The following is a 16,089-nucleotide window of genomic DNA, read 5'->3' as shown; positions in this document are numbered from 1 at the left end:
AAGTATTATCATCCAGAATCTTTAAAGAGCTCAAGAAAACTGAACAGCAACAGAACAAACAATCCAGTTAAGAAATGGCACAGGTCTTGAACAGACTTTTTTCAAGAGAGGAAATTCAAATAGCTAACAGACACTTAAAAAATGCTCAGACCACTAGCCATCAGGGAAATGCAAGTCAAAACCACAATGGAGTTTCACCTTATCCCAGTTAAAATGGCTGTCATATAGAAACCAACAAACAATAAACAGGGTCGAGGGTGCAGGGAAAAAGGTACCGTAATGCACTTTTGGTGGGAATGTAAACTTCTGCTGCCACTGTGGAAGACAATATGGAGATACCTGAGAAATCTGAATATAGACCTACCATATGACCCAGCCATCCCACCCCTGGGAATTTACACAAACCTAATAAAATCAGCATATATAAGAGTTAACTGTACCCCCATGTTCACCACTACTGAATTCATAATAGCTAAGGTATGGAGTCAACCCAGATGTCCATTAATGGAAGCCTGGATAAAGAAATTATGTATACATACACACTATGGCACAGTACACAAAGGTAAAAATAAATGAGATCCCTTCTTTTCCAGCAAAAATGGATGCAACTGGAAAGCATCATACTTAGTGAAATCAGCTAATCCCCAAAAGGCAAATACTATATTTTCTCTAATCTGTGGTAACTAATAGAGTACTTATAAGTAATCTATGGGACTGAAATTGACATTTTGAGATTCAATGATTCTTTACAGCTCTTGTCTTGACTGTTGAGGAATAGTATTTTTTATTCATAATATTTGTTGAACTCTTTACTTAGTTTAGGGTTAATCTTATGATTATAAAGTGCTGAAAATAGATGTTTGTAAAAATTAAGAATAGGAATAGGAGAGGAAGTAGGAAGAAGGTGCGAGCATGGGCAGGAGGGAAGGAAAGGTGGAAAGTTTCACTATGATCCTGAATCTGTATACAAGAAATACATGAAAATTATATGCCTTAAATAAATTAAAAAATTATTTAAAAAGAAAGTGTGGTAAAAAAATAATGGAAGGGGCCAGTGTTGTGGTGCAGTAGGTTAATCCTCTGCCTGTGGTGCCAGCATCCCATATAGGCACCGGTTTGAGACCTGGCTGCTCCTCTTCCAATCAAGCTCTCTGCTATGGCCTGGAAAAGCAGTAGAAGATGGCCCAAGTCCTTGGGCCCCTGCACCCATGTGGGAAGACTGGGAAGAAGCTCCTGGGCCCTGGCTTTGGTTCGGCGCAGCTCCAGCCATTGAAGCCATTTGGGGAGTAAACCAATGGAAGCAAGACCTTTCTCTCTGTCTGTCCCTCTCACTGTCTGTAACTCTATCTCTCAAATAAATTTTAAAAAATCTTAAAAAAAATAATGGAAATGACAGGAAATGTCTAGGGAAGAATGTAAATTTTGAACCTGAGCAATTATTTTAAAAACGTGAGAAATTAAGAGGAAAAGTAAAAATTATTTTATATAAAGCAATTTGGTATTCATTTACTTGATTATGGAAGGACTTGTGCTTCACCTTGCAGACCTCAGAGGCATTCTTGGACCAGGAACTCTGATGTACACACTTCCATTTCCTCTTGAGACTCACTTTTATTACCATATATTTCAATATTGCTTCCCAAGTTATTACCATGATAATTGTTGAATTTCTCATTACAGAAAATCAGCCTTTCATAAATATTATATGTGGCTATTATTGGCAGACACAGTGCCAGTTTTTTAAGAAATATGGAAATTCTGTAATTTGAAGTGATTCATTATTTATCTTTTTCTAATCTTAATGAAGACAAATGTCTTTTCTTCATTAAAAATAGAACAACAAAATTATGCATCTAGCCATTATCCTTTGATTGATATGTATTATTAAGCCAAAGATTCAAGCAAGGCACCTTAGAGCACCTTAATCTTCAAAGATCCTCATCTCGTTGAAATTATTTTCTTCTTGAAATCATTAATTTCATTTTATAGACGTGAAGATTTTTTTCTGAATTGAAGTAGATTAACTTTACTTTTAATTCTTCTTATTTGAAGAATTCTTAGTAATAAAACTATGTGCACTTACAAAGTATCACTCATTTAATCTTGGAAGAAGACAGTTGAAAGTAAAGTTTGGAGAGTAAGTTGAGAATGATTTTGTGATATCATTTAGGAGAAACAGCTGGAGTATCTTGTTTTATTTACTGGAAAATGTATAGTTATATGTTACTGTGCATATCAAAAGGTATAACATGATTGCATAATTACTCAGTGTTATTTAGGTGCCATAATCTTTTGGGATTGTCATCCATGTCCCTTTAGCCTTTCTAGTCTTCTCTAATGTCACTACTTGTTGGATTGTAGAATAATTCCCAACTAAATTCAAACTTTTGTATTTGTCTTATAGCAATTATGAAAGCAAAACTTATTTTTTTGTAAAATTATTTATTTGTTTAAAGACAGAGTTTCAGAGAGAGGCAGAGGGAGGGACATCTCCCACCTGTTGGTGGCCAGGGCTCTTCCAGGCCAAAGTATGCATGTATACATTGTATAATGTCTGCTTATGGCAAATATATGCATCTCCTCAAATATTTAACATGTTTTAATCATGAAAACTTAAAAAATATTTCTCTCAGATTTGTAAAGAGAAATATATAGTTCACTGTCATTATCTATAGTAACTCTGCTAAACAACCTTTAGCCATTCTCATTTCTGCCCTTTCTTCCCACGTGGGATACCTGCATCCCAAGTGGCATCTGTACTGCTGTGTCAAAGGGTCACCTTGTCTTCTTGATAATAGCACTCTAACTGGAGTGAGGTGATATGTTATGCTTTATCTTTGTTTTTTTCCTGATGATTAGTGGTGTTAAGAATTTTTTTAACATAAAGAGAACAGATTTCATGTAGTTCATAGATACAATCTAAGAACATAATGATGCTTTTCTTCCCCCTTCTTGCCTCTCCTTCTTTTCTTTCTGTCTAAACTTTGAAATAATATATTTTAAATTTTCTTTATACTCTTTAATGCTCACTAAACAAAGGTTCAACAAGTAAAAAGTGGAAAGACCACTGCTCAGTAGGAATATAGACAAAGGCTATAAATGGTTATCAAATCCAAGTGTGTTAATTTCATTCAAATATAGTAAATTTTTTGTACTCTCTGTATTAGCTACAACAAATCATACAATATGTGGTATTTGTCTTTTTGAGTCTAGCTTATTTCACTAAGCATAATGGTCTCCAGTTGCATTCATTTTATTATGAAAGACAGGAGATCGTTCTTTTTTATGACTGAATACTATTCCATAATGTATATATACAACATTTTCTTTATCCAATCATTAGCTCATAGATGTATATGTTGATTCCATATCTCGGATATTGTGAATTGAGTTGTTATAGAACATGGGTGTATAGGTAACTCTGAAATATGCTGTTTTTATTTCCTTTGGGTATATTCCCAGGAGTAGAATGGCTGAGTCTTATGGCAGATTTCTTTTTTTCCATGAGGAATGTTCATATGTCTTTCATAGTGGTTTTAATGATTTACATTCCCACCAGCAGTGTACTAGCATACCTTTTCCTCCACATCCTCTCTGGCATTTGTCATTTTTTGATGATAGCCATTCTGACTGGGATGAAGTGATACTTTAGTGTGGGTTTTATTTGCCTTTCCCTAGTGGCTAGTTATCTTGAGCTTTTTTTCATAGGTTGTTGGCCATTTTTATTTCATCTTTTTGAAAAATACCTGTTCATGGCCTTTGTCCATAGCCTAAATGAAGGGCAACAAGATTTTCACTAACACTGAAACTAACACTGGAGCAGGAGGGACCCACAGATGGTATCTGAGAGAATAGTTGGATATGTAAGTTATTTTGGCTCTGCACCTGCAGGATAAACTGTCTTGGGCACCTCTCTGTGTCTTGCTTTCTGGTTTGGGTTGGTATAGCATCAAGAGAACAGCAGTATCCAAACTCTTACAGCTTTGTTGGGTGGACCTGGAGCCCAGAGCCCTTTTAGACCCATGCTGAGCCTGGGCAAACATAAATTCCCCAGGCCAGAGATCCTTGGAAGATATAGGGTTATACTGTGTTAGGCTCAGTGCAAAGAGCCCTATTTCGAGTCCTGTTTAGTGAGGTGTTCCTGTGCTAGGTGGAGCACCTAAGGAGTATGTACAGTGCTCAGCCAGTGAACTGGTTGAGGAAATAGATGGTACTGAATGGTGTGTTTGGAGTGCCAGCTTTCCTCTGTGCCAAGGTGAACTAGCTGATTCACACTCTCAGAATGAGCTCATATTGACAGTGCACTTTACCGACCCAGAGGAGTGCACCATCCAGAGTACCTACTCACTCTGTAGTGTACCCTCTGGCTGCATTGTGAGAGTCATCCCCAGTGTGCATGGAACTCAGAGCCTCTGCCATCAGACTGATCATGTGCATGGAGACCCAGTCACAACCTGTGGTTTTTCAAATTGTCAGGGGGCAGTAGTCAGTGGGAAGGAGAATAGCTCTGAATTCCTTTGGGGCAAGTCTCCTTATTTTCAGAGTTTACTTGTTATCCCAAATGCTCTTCCCATACTCTTTGCCACTGCACAGGGCACTGTGTGGGCCTGGGCTCTTGGGTCACTGCTTCCCTGCTTGGTCCAGGTAGACCAATAGGGCTCACTATGCGATAGTAGAATGTAGGAATGTCTCTGGGGTCCCAGAAAAGAAGATAGGCAGGAACTTTTTGCAAGTGACTCTGTTCTCAAGATGATACCTCCTCTCTGCAATCCCTTGTCTGAGAAATGCAGGAGTGAGCCATGTGTTTCCCCCTAAGTTTTCCAGGGAGTGTTCCTCGTTGAATTGCTGACCATGAAAGTCTCCAAGAAGCATCACCAGAAAAGTGCATAGATGGGCTCTGCCTACACTCTCTTCCTCACTCTCCCCTGCAACAGGGAATCACATTTCCCTGCGGCCTCAGGTACCATCTGGTTGGCCTTGTTTCTCTTTCTTCTCTCTCCAAGTTGCTATGCCTATTATTGAAGACTTACTGTGTTTCTACTCCTCTCGTATTGCCTCTGGTGCTCTTCTTGCAGTCGTGTATAGACATAGCTGCTTTAGAGTATCTTTGTGGAGCAGGAGGCAAACAGTGGACTTCTCTATATCACCACCTTGAATCCTTCCCAATTTTTGTTTAGCATGCGCTCACTAAGCAGAGATTCTCCATTTAAAGTTATAGTAATACGCGAGTGTTGTGCTTAAACAGCTACTTGGGATGCCTTAATCTCACATCAGAATGCTGGGTCGAGTCCTGGCTCCTCCACTTCTGAACCTGCTTCCTGCTTTTGTGCATTGGATGGGTGCAGATGATGGCCCATGTATTTGGGAGACTTGGATGGATTTCTGGGTTCTGGGTTCAGCTTGGCCCAGTCCTGATTGTTGTGGACATTTGGGGAGATGAACCTGCAAATAGAGATCTCTCTCTTGCTCTGTCTTTCTCTCTGTATAGCTTTGCCTTTTAAATAAACATTTTATTTTTTCATAAAAAACTTTTATCATAGTGAGCTTTGTTTGTTGACTGAAATGTGGTCGAAAAAGTGGCTCACAGTGAGCAAGTTAGAAATTCTGGACCTGCCTTGGTTTTATGTAGAGGAAGGGATTCAAAGGCAAGATTGGAATATTAGGGAAATTGGAAAGTTAGAATAGATCTGTCATTTTATATCTACTTACCCACTCTGAAGTGGTCTAGAAGGTAGATAATACACTTATATATTGAGAAATAAATCATGAAGGAGGCTTCAGCATCTTTGAAAAACTCTGTCAGTGATTTTCTTGTTTTACTAGTCCTTGGAATGGGAACTATAGTCAGTGAATTGGGAAACCTAAGTGACCAGTGGGAGTAATTGGATCTTAAGTTGGGGGGAGGGGCAAAATGGCTGTATTCACCAGCAAAGGCAAGATGGACCTTGTTATACTACTGAACAACAATGTCAAAGCAGATATCAGAATATTCTTACACACATAAATCTGTATAGTTGGCTAGTTGATTATGATGTTCCCACAACTGAAATAAAAGGGAAGCCTACTAGATTTTTACTTGCTGTTTGGTATAAGCAGGTAAGTTCTAGGTCAAATGAAGAAAAGTCTAACCTGCATCATAGCATCAGAGAGTCACAGCTCCTAAATCAATTACTGTTTACAAATTCAGAATTCTTGAATGAAGGGGAAGATATATTCCCTTATAGAAGTACTTTGGTATACTACCATAAATTTATACTGTTTTTATTCTCCTTGCCTTTTTTAGAGGCATTCTTAACCTTTTATACCAGGGTAATATACATTGGAAAAAAATGAAATAATTAGATATTTTGGACTGCTGAACACAGGTTTTGAACTGATACTAATTCTAGAAGACCCAAAACTTCACTGTGAACCACCAGTATAGTGTCTTAAGGATGGCAGATGTTCAATGGAGTTTTAACTCAGTTCCATCTTATAGTGAATCCATTGGTTGGGTACTAGAATCTGTGATTATTTTCTCAGTCTTAGAATACTTAATAGATGTATTTAACATCTTGCACAATCTCCCATTCCCAGTCCCATTCTTCACTAAGATCCATTTTCAATTAACTTTTTTTTTTTTTTTTGACAGGCAGAGTGGACAGTGAGAGAGAGAGAGACAGAGAGAAAGGTCTTCCTTTGCCGTTGGTTCACCCGCCAATGGCCGCTGCGGCCAGTGCGCTGCGCCGGCGCGCCGTGCTGATCTGATGGTAGGAGCCAGGTACTTATCCTGGTCTCCCATGGGGTGCAGGGCCCAAGTACTTGGGCCATCCTCCACTGCACTCCCTGGCCACAGCAGAGAGCTGGCCTGGAAGAGGGGCAACCGGGACAGAATCCGGCGCCCTGACCGGGACTAGAACCCGGTGTGCCGGCGCCGCAAGGCGGAGGATTAGCCTAGTGAGCCGCAGCGCTGGCCTTTCAATTAACTTTACACACAGAAGGCCAACTCTATACTAAGTAAAGAGTTCAACAATTTGCATGGAAAAAAAAAAAAAACTGTTCCTCAACAGTCGATACAAGGGCTGATCAAAGTCATTGAATCCCGAAATTATTTTCACTTTTTTCTTTTTTTTTTAGAAACTTAATTAACTTTATAGAAGCACCCAAAAGCAACACATCTATTTCGAGCACTTAGACAACTTAATAAAACTCTTTGAAGACAGAGTTCCTGCATGGGAAGTTAGTGCACAGTGACTCCTGTTGTTAATTTAACAATTAACAGTCTTATTATGACATCAGTGATCACCCAGGCTCTTGACATGGGCTTCTTAGGCTATGGAAGCCTTTAGAATCTTCAGACTCCTACAGTATTTATACAAGGCCATAAGCAAAGTGGAAGTTCTTTCCTCCTTTCAGAGAAAAGTACATCCTTCTTTTATGACCACTTTTTCCACTGGAGTCTTACCCACTGATGTTCTTCATGTGGGACATTTTTTTTTTTTGCCACAGTGTCTTGGCTTTCCATTCCTGAAATGCTCTCATGGGCTTTTCAGCCAGAGAAGAATGCCTTAAGGACTGATTCTGAGGTCAGAGTGCTACCTAAAGAAATTGTCATTCTATGAGTCTGTTGTGAGGACTGCTTCCCACATTGGAGCATTCACTCCTTTTTAATTCTATCTATTATTTTATCAGACACTTAATCCTATCCATATAATCACTTTAACACTTAAGATGGCATTTTTACCACCCAGTAGAAGCATGAATTCTATGCAAGCATGTCTAATATGGTCAATAGCTAGCAAACATTAGGAGTTTAGTAAATGGTAGTTACTAGTTCATGTTTTTAGTATCACATCTCTCTGTCAAGAATATTACCAATGAAATAAATTTATTATGAATCAGTATGTCATCTTAAATATTTTAGTAGCCACATACCTAAAAATAAATATGGGAACTTCATTTTATTATACATAACTTAGTATGTCCAAACTATTTTACTTAAGAACATAATCTGTATAAAAATGTAAATGATTTTATGTTTTGTTGTTCACATTGTCCACAGAAACATGTGATTATTTTATATTTAGAGCTCATTCAATTTGTATTAGTCACATTTCATGTACCAATAGCTACATATGACTACTTGGCTACCATATTATAAGGTGAAGATTCTAGAATGATTTTATTTTTAAATTTATGGATCTATCCTTCCATCTATTTAATTGTGCATTTGTTATTAAAATTTCAGTCCATGAAATTAAGGAATTTAAATCTCATATTCACTGACTTATAACACTAGGAATAATACTGGTCATTAATTGACACTAAATAATATTGTTAACTTAATGAATTAAATAGATAGGAAGTTTCCAATTAGAGATGTGGGTGCCTGATTAACAGACAGCCTCATAGGACAAGATAGACTATTCAGAGATGATTAGGAAGTATGAAGGTGCTTCAGCTATACCTATGAGAGTGGCTTTAAAAAAACACAAAACAAGAAAACTGTACCAAACTCTGAGGATGATGTGAAATAGCTAGAACTATCATACATTGCTATGGAAATGCCAAATGGTACATTTTGGAAAAACAGTTTGTCAGTTTAATGTAACCTTAAAACATACATAGCACAGAAACTCCAAGTCCTACTCTTAGTATTTACCCAGTTGAAAAATCCTACAAAACATCTCCAAAACATTGATAGTGGGTTAGTATGAGAGGTTCCTGGGAGTCTGTTCTGTGGCTCACATAACTGTACATAGCAAATAATTAATTTTATTGCATGAAAAAATAAGACCCCATTCCAAAATATAATGAAATGCACTAAGAAAATAAAACCTTCACGAATTTGTGTGTCATCCTTGCGCAGGGGCCATGCTAATCTTCTCTGTATCGTTCCAATTTTAGTATATGTGCTGCCGAAGCGAGCACATTCGGGACATGCTCAAGCTGACTTACCTCAAACGGTAGAGTTAGAAACATACCAGGGGATTCCAATTCAATTCCATCAAGGTGGCATGTACCAATGCCATCTCACTAGTCCAAGTGATCAGTTTCAGTTCAGAATTGATCATAATGATAGGACTAAGAACCAAAGGGATCACAGAAACAAGAATAGTGTCTGCAAATACTAGCTGACAGAATAAAAAAGGGAGAGAATGATCCAACATGGGAAGTGAGATACACAGCAGACCCATAGAATGGCAGATGTCCTAAACAACACTCTGGCCTCAGAATCAGCCCTTAAGGCATGCGGATCCAGCCGAAAAGCCCATGGGAGTATTTCAGGCATGGAAAGCCAAGACACTCTGGGGAAAAAAAAAAAAAAACCTAAATGAAATATCTCCGCGAGTAAGATCCCAGTGGAAAGAATGGGTCATCAAAGAAGGAGGTACCTTTCTCTGAAGGGAGGAGAGAACTTCCACTTTGACCATGGCCTTGTCTAAAAATGATCAGAGTCAGTGAACTCAGGGGGCTTCCATAGCCTTAGCAGCTCATGACAAGAGCCTAGGGTGATTGCTGATGCCAAAAACAAGAGTGTCAATTTGTTAAGTCAACAACAGGAGTCACTGTGCACTTACTCCTCATGTAGGATCTTTGTCCTTAGTGTGCTGTACATTGAGATTTAATGCTATAACTAGTACTCAAACAGTATTTTTCACTTTATGTTTCTGTGTGGGAGCAAACTGTTGAAATCTTTACTTAATGTATGCTAAACTGATCTTCTGTATATAAAGAGAATCGAAAATGAATCTTGATGTGAATGGAAGGGGAGAGGGAGTGGGAAAGGGGAGGGTTGCGGGTGGGAGGGATGTTATGGGGGGGAAGCCATTGTAATCCATAAGCTGTACTTTGGAAATTTATATTCATTTAATAAAAGTTTGAAAGGAAAGGAAAGGAAAGGAGAGGAGAGGAGAGGAGAGGAGAGGAGAGGAGAGGAGAGGAGAGGAGAGGAAAGGAAAAACCTGATGAAGCTCCAGAAGATGGCATTTGATACGGATGTGTCAGCAAGCAGGTGGAACACAGGAAATGAAATTGGCAAATAAAAGAGCTGTCTGCACCTCAATGTTTATTGCAGCTCAATTCACAATAGATAAGACATGGAACCAACCTAAATGCCCATCAACAGAAGACTGGATAAAGAAATTATGGGATATGTACTCTATAGAATACTATACAGCAGTAAAAAAATGAAATCTGGTCATTTACAACAAAATTGAGGGAATCGGAAGACATCATGCTGAGTGAAATAAGCCAGTCCCAAAGGGACAAATATCATATGTTCTCCCTGATCGGTGACAACTAACCGAGCACCAAAACGGGAACCTGTTGAAGTGAAATGGACACTGTGAGACACAGTGACTTGATCAGCCCTTCTCCTGACTGTCAAAGAACAACTTACTATTTTATTCCTTTTAGTATTTTTTTTTGTTCTACTTAATACCATTGATTGAACTCTTTAATTAGCACACAGTTATTCTTAGGTGTTTAAATTTAGCTGAAAAGTGATCCCTGTTAAAAATAAGAGAGGGAGGAGATGTACAGTTTGGCACATGCTCACTCGGAGTTACCCCTAATGGTAGAGCTAGAAACGTGCCAGGGAATTCCAATTCAATCCCATCAAGGTGGCATGTACCAATGCCATCTCACTAGTCCAAGTGATCAGTTTCAGTTCAGAATTGATCATAATGATAGGATTAAGAGTCAAAGGGATCACATAAACAAGACTGGTATCTGCTAATACTAACTGATAGAATTAAAAAGGAGAGAGCGATCCAGCATGTGAAGTGAGATACACAGCTAACTCATAGAATGGCAGGTGTCCTAAACAGCACTCTGGCCTCAGAATCAAGCCTTAAGGCATTCAGATCTGGCTAAAAAGCCCATGAGAGTTTTGCAGACATGGAAAGTCAGGACACTGTGGCCAAAAAAAAAAAAAAAAAAAAAAAACCTAAATGAAAGATCTGTGCAAGTGAGATCCCAGCGGAAAGAATGGGCCATCAAAGAAGGAGGTACCTTTCTCTGAAGGGAGGAGAGAACTTCCACTTTGACTGTGTCCTTGTCTAAATAAGGTCAGAGTTGGTGAACTCAAGAGGCTTCCATAGCCTTGGCAGCTCATGACAAGAGCCTAGGGTGATTTCTGATGTCATAAATGAGAGTGTCTATTGTTAAATCAAGAACGGGAGTCACTGTGCACCTACTCCCCATGTAGTATCTCTGTCCTTAATGTGTTGTACTTTGTGAATTCACGGTAAAACTACTATTCAAACAGTATTCTATACCCTGTGTGTCTGTGTGGGTACAGTCTGTTGAAATCTTTACTTAGTGTATACTAAGTTTATCTTCCGTATTTAAAGATAACGGAAAATGAATCTTGATGAAGAGTAGGATGGGAGAGGCAGTGGGAGATGGGATGGTTGCTGGTGGGAGGGAGGTCATTGGGGGAAAAGCTGCCATAATCCAAAAGTTGTGCTTTGGAAATTTATATTGATTAAATAAAAGTTGAAAAAAAATTGAAGCCAGTACTCAATCTAAGGCCTCTCAAAGTGTGGGGATCAACTTCTGCACCGAACACCTGCCCCACTATCTAATTTGTATATATCTTTTATATCACACCTATTCCTGCCCATTTACTTGATTACTCATTAGTATCACTACTTTTTTCATGTTATATTTTTTTTATTTATTTCAGATTATTGTTAGCTAAAATTAGGCAAAAAGAAGGATAAGTGTCTTAATTAAAAAGGTTCTTTTTTCCTGACACAGCTATAAAGTTCTAATACATCCACAATTAATTCTTTATATCTTATGCTTGAATGATATTTCTTTTAATAAGAGGCATAGATGCTTATATTTTGAGAAAAATTATTTTTAAAGATTTATTTATTTATTTATTTATTTGAAAGTCAGAGTTACACAGAAGAGAGGCAGAGAAGAGAGAGAGAGGTCTTCTATCTGATGGTTATTCCCCAACTGGCTGCAATGGCTGGAACTGCACCAATCCGAAGTCAGGAGCCAAGAGCTAGGAGCTTCTTCCGGGTCTCCCATGCGGGTGCAGGGGGCCAAGGACTTGGGCCATTTTCTACTGCTATTCCAGGCCACTGCAGAGAGCTGGATGGGAGGTGGAGCAGCCAGGTCTCGAACTGGCGCCCTTATGGGATGATGGCACCTCAGGCCAGGGCATTAACCTGCTGTGCCACAGCGCCAGCCATAGAAGACAAAAAATTAACGTAAATGAATGTTTAATTTTATTAAATAAGTAATTTTTTATTCATACAGTGTAAACTACACAATAATGCTTTTCCAAACTCAGCTTTACTCAGAATATTCTGTACACAATCATGTAGTTATAATGCATAACATGTATTGTGCTTACATCTCATTAGATGATGAGTGATCACTTTGTTCATTGTTAAACATTTGCTATACAACATAAGAGAAAAATACAAAACTGAGGCTTAGTTAAGTCAGTTGAAGTGCCAGAGTTCCTGTACCTGGTAAGTGATGAAATGGGGCTGAACTCAAGCTAAAAGAACCTCAAGCCATTCAATTAACCACTATGCTATACTGCTTAATCTTAAGGATGGAAACATATGGAAAATAAATTCTGTGACTGAGAAATCATCTCATAAAGAATGACTTGGACTGACTGCAGGACTGCTAATTTACAGAGAGAAAATTACAATTCACAGAAATATGTTGTGGTTTTGCTATTAGAATTTGAGGGTGTTAAAATATTTTCCCAGATGTCTCTTCAGTATAAAACTTATCTTTCTGTGCAATGGAGTCAAAATATTAAATAAGGAATATTTATTGAGAAAAAGGAAAGGCTTTTTAAAAAATTGTGAGATAATAGTCACTAAATTACTTAGAATTTCATTAAAGTAGTTGTTAAAAATAGACTGAATTTTAAAAGTAGTGTTTGTATAAGGATATCTTAGCCATACATGACAATTTTTATGGTTATTAAGTTTAGGCTTAACTTTTTCAATAAACATGACTTGAGCTCCTATATCATGTTAGGACATACTGAGATAGTTTATAATCTCACCTCTGAATTTAAGGTCTCCCAAATTTAGCATATAGTGGAAATAACTACTCAACAGTTTACTTCCCTGAACTAAAAGAAAATAAAATTTCTCTAAATGTTCCACATGAAAGTAATGCTTTGTGGGAAATTACTCATTACTCTAAAACACCATAACATGGGTGTAATTTAAATATGCCCTTTCCTTATAAAATAATTACTAATACAATGGTAGTAAAATTTTTACCTAATTATAAAAAAATCTTACAGAATAATGAAAATACTTCAGGGATACAAAGACTCACATTTCAGCTATTTTTGTGCCAAATTGTAAGCTGTTTACTCTTGTATTTCCAATACACTGTAAAATATGGAAGATATTGTATAAATATATCATTGAAAATAGAGATACAAGTTAGAATAAGAAATTTGGGAGAACAGAAAAATAGATAATATGTAGTATGACATTGCTATGGTAAAGTTAGAGCAAAAAAAAAGGCCTGTAGTCATTACAGAAGTTTTATGAATATTGTGCTTCAGCTAACACCAAAAGCTATGTAAGAAAGAAGGGGCTCCCTATCCAGAAAGAGGGACACCAGATTTATGAAGGCTCAGAGCAACTGCCCTCTTTTTTATAGGCAGTGCCCTGGGCATGGAGCTAAAATCCAGTGGTATTCATTTCCATGGAGTCTTTTTTTTTCTTAAATATTTAAAGATTTATTTATTTATTTGAAACACAGAGTTCTAGAAAGGCAGAGGCAGAGGGAGAGAGGGAGGGAAAGAGGGAGGGAGGGAGAGAGGGAGGGAGAGAGAGAGAGAGAGAGAGAGAGAGAGAGAGAGAGAGGTCTTCCATCTATGGTTCACTCCCCAATTGGCCACAATGTCTGGAGCTGCGCTGATTCGAAGCCACAAGTCAGGAGCTTCTTCCGGGTCTCCCACGTGGGTGCAGCGGCCCAAGGAGTTGGGTCATCTTCTACTGCTTTCCCAGGCCACAGCATAGAGCTGGATCAGAAGTGGAGCAGCCAGTGTTCGAACCGGCACCCATATGCTGGCACTGCAAGCAGTGGCTTTAATCACTGCGCCACAGCGCCAGTGCCCCCATGGAGTCTTATTGACTGCACTTCTTTTCCCTGCCTCCTTACTTCATATTCATTTTATACTTATTTCATTTTATTTTTAATCTCACCTTCTTGTACTCATTCATTAATTGGTTCAAGTGCTATAGTTTCAAGTTAGTAGCATTTTATGTGACCACTTTCTGTGATTTTTTTAAATATAAATTCATTCCCCCATAAATATCTTAAATCTTCACTATCCTTAAAACAAAAGACGATGCATGCATGAAGTTTACTTAAAATCCTCAGCATTTGCCAAAAATCATATGAGGCAAAAGAACTTTAATGGAAATGTAGACCATTTCCTTTCTAAAGTGCCTTGGATCACATTTCTGATACATGAAGGTGAAAACTCCATTTGTACTGCACCTTCAAAACCTACTTCTATGGTTTGTCAGAGGATATTTTCTGAACATCTGAATTGATTTCATTGTGATGAACATCTTGAATAGTTTTAATCTTAACTTGTTTTATCAAATTAGGTACCTTTGGTGTCGGCTTTGGGAAGCAGTGGATTAAATCATAGCCTGCGATGCTGGAATCCCATAAGAGCAATAGTTCTAGTCCAGGCTGCTACTGTGCTTCCGATCCTGCTCTTGCTAATGGGCCTGTGAATACAGTGGAACATGTGTAAGTGTTTAGGCCCCTGTCACCTGTGTGGGGGAACTGGATGGAATTCTTGGCTTCTGGTTTAGAGGTAATCCAGTCCCAGCTGTTCCAGCCATTTGGGGAGTGAACCAGCAGATAGAATACCTCTCTTTCTGTAATTCTGCCTTCCAAATAAACAAACAAATCTTAACAACAAAAAAATCAGGGCACCTTCAAGTATTCTCACAACCAAATGATTAAAACATCTTCTCTGGAGTTTCTTCCCACAGTATGTTTAAATAAGTTGAGTTTATATTTATTGTTGTCTACAACAATTCAAAATGTTAAGGAAACTATGAAGTCTAAATAATCACCAAGATAATAATAGCTGTGGTGGGGGCTGGCGCCGTGACTCACTTGGTTAATCCTCTGCCTCTGGTGCCGGCATCCCATATGGGCGCCAGGTTCTAGTCCCGGTTGCTTCTCTTCCAGTCCAGCTCTCTGCTGTGGCCTGGGAAGGCAGTGGAGGATGGCCCAAGTGCCTGGGCCCTGCACCTGCACGGGAGACCAGGAGGAAGCACCTGGCTCCTGGCTTCGGATCTGCGCAGCATGCTGACCGTAGTGGCCATTTGGGGGGTGAACCAACAGAAGGAAGACCTTTCTCTCTGTCTCTCTATCTCACTGTCTAAAATCTGCCTATCCAAAAAAAAAAAAATAATAATAATAGCTGTGGCATTAAAAAAGAAAAATATTTTGTTTTCCAGCTATTCTAGAATAAAGATTTCATAAGTCCCTGAAACATTAAAATCCATTAAAAATCTTTAAATAGTGTTATCTTAAAAAATTTGTACAGGTACTAGCATGGTGGTGCAGCAGGGTGAGCTTCTTCCTGTGATACCGGAATCCCATGTGAGTTCTGGTTTGAGTACTAGCCGCTTCATTTCTGATCCAGATCCCTGCTAATGCACTTGGAAAAGCAGCAGCGTATGACCCAAATTTTTGGACCACTGTACCCATGTGGGAGACCAAAATGGAACTCCAGGTCTACAGGCCTTGGCCTACCTCAGCCTCGGCTGTTGTGGCCATTTGAAGAGGAAACCAGCAGATGGAGGTTTTCTCACTGTCTTTTTGTCTCTCTCTCTCTCTCTCTCTGCCTTTCAAATAAATAAATGAAATCTTCAAAAAAATTTTAACAGCTGGTAAAGTGTATATCTGTGTATTATAATTAGAACAATTAAAACAATTGAAATATGAAAAAGGAACTCTATAATTGGCATTATGCACTGGTTTTCTTTATCTTACAATGTATTTTTTAGTTCACATTTTGGTTTATTTGTGTAATGCTTACCATTGAAAGTCCATCACTAAAAGTTACTGAAT

General features: G+C 38.4%; 1 non-coding gene across 1 annotated transcript; it reads right to left on the bottom strand.

The window, feature by feature from the left end:
- Positions 1-8,803: 8,803 nt before the first annotated feature.
- On the bottom strand, positions 8,804-8,910 carry LOC127490401 (U6 spliceosomal RNA). The gene has a single exon (XR_007918363.2). It is a non-coding gene; the product is annotated as a U6 spliceosomal RNA (small nuclear RNA).
- Between the last annotated feature and the right edge of the window lie 7,179 nt (positions 8,911-16,089).

This window comes from Oryctolagus cuniculus, chromosome 2, assembly GCF_051225735.1.
Source record: "Oryctolagus cuniculus isolate XC-2025 breed Fujian yellow rabbit chromosome 2, ASM5122573v1, whole genome shotgun sequence".
In the NCBI taxonomy this organism is placed as follows: Eukaryota; Metazoa; Chordata; class Mammalia; order Lagomorpha; family Leporidae; genus Oryctolagus; species Oryctolagus cuniculus.
This window is presented reverse-complemented; position numbering and strand designations above follow the sequence as displayed.